The 1,513-nt window shown below is 42.4% G+C and overlaps 1 non-coding gene across 1 annotated transcript; it reads left to right on the top strand.

Moving 5' to 3' along the window:
• Positions 1 to 785: 785 nt before the first annotated feature.
• Positions 786 to 858, top strand: trnar-gcg (transfer RNA arginine (anticodon GCG)). The gene has a single exon. It is a non-coding gene; the product is annotated as a tRNA-Arg (tRNA).
• Positions 859 to 1,513: the final 655 nt, after the last annotated feature.

The following is a 1,513-nucleotide window of genomic DNA, read 5'->3' as shown; positions in this document are numbered from 1 at the left end:
CAATCGGTGAGCGTAATGCCATTCTCTGATGATATAGAGGCGCGTGAAATATCGAGGCTAAAAGCTCCCGCCTGAAGGAGACCGGCTTCAATTCTCACGCATCAAGAAGCAGTGGGACATCAGGCTCGGAGCTCCAATTTCACCTGCAAGAACTTGTATTCACATGGAACACGGAACTTTGGGACATCAGCTGGTCGAATAGATACTCAACTATTTTATTCTTAAGTCAGTAGTTTTCAGCAGGATACTTGTTTGTGGATTGAAAGAATATCTACAACTGGGACAGTCAAAATTACAAAGAAGAATTCTGCAAAGAGTCAATTCTTGGAGAAGCATCTGTGCAGAGTGATGCAGAGGAATGTTTACGTCATCTGCCATTCTCATATGTTTGACTTTGCACTGGATTAATTTCCATGAAGGGATTTTTTTGCTCGGTTCACAGTATTCACTTTCCTGCATATTCGCAAAAGTCACTACTGTACTCGAAACCTCTGAAAATTAACTGGTATATACAATGTGGTGATTAGGCTACGTTCACGTCAGTTATGCTGAAGAAATGGATTCGAAATTCATCACATCACATTCCATTAAATGACTAAGCAGAGTGTGAATGGAAGCTTCATGAGGACATATGTGTTTTTCTTTGGAAAATTCGTTGCTTTGAAAGGTGATGAAGATTAGACTGAAGCAGTAACAGTGATTATCTTTATTGCTTGTTCAACTGGTGAACATGACTGCTATTAACCGTGTCCGTATTAACATCACGGCTCTTAAGGTTGTGCATTGGGCCAGTGGCGCAATGGATAACGTGCCTGACTGCGAATCAGGAGACTGTAGGTTCGAATCCTACCTGGCTCGTAGTCAGGGCAGATTTTAATCCCGCTTAAAAACTGATTTTTCAAAAGCCGAAATATGGTGTGAGCTCCTCATCTGCAGGAACGAGAATGCCTTCATTAAATGCCCCCGAGAACATGAGAGTCAATGTCCCAGCGTCATCACAGGAGTGAAGCCGAATAGTCGCGCAGGTGACTTATGGGCACCTTTCCATTTCATAAAGCCACCGATCGAATAACTGTTGCCCGCGGTGATGCTCTGCTTTGAGCATTTTTCGAAACTCTTTGGCCAGTGGAATCAGAGAAGAATGAAGGGTTAACTGTCCAACTGATCTTTATAGAGTGTGAGTTCTCGAGTCTCCTACCCGCTGACTGATAAAGTTTTCCTACCAGTCTATTCAAAGCTTTCTGCATCTTATCGATCAAGAGCAAATGTTTCCTTCAATCTGTAATTCCTTGCTCCTCATTATTTCGTACACGTCAATCATGTCTCCTCACAATCAGCTCTGCTCTGAGAAAAACAACATTTTGAAAGTCTTGTGTTCACTGAAATTTCTTGCCTGTTTTTAACCGTTCGGTGAGTGGAGTAGTCCCACTGCAAACATTCAGCACAAATTTTCAGTAAAAGCCACTCAATGCGGGGAACCGTAGTACTGCTCTTTTCGTCAACAATGTGTAAA

Source organism: Chiloscyllium plagiosum, unplaced genomic scaffold, assembly GCF_037043375.1.
Source record: "Chiloscyllium plagiosum isolate Xiang-an unplaced genomic scaffold, Cpla_swu_hap1 HiC_scaffold_37, whole genome shotgun sequence".
NCBI lineage: Eukaryota > Metazoa > Chordata > Chondrichthyes > Orectolobiformes > Hemiscylliidae > Chiloscyllium > Chiloscyllium plagiosum.
The sequence above is the reverse complement of the archived record's forward strand: the minus strand, read 5'-3'. Positions and strand labels throughout refer to the sequence as shown.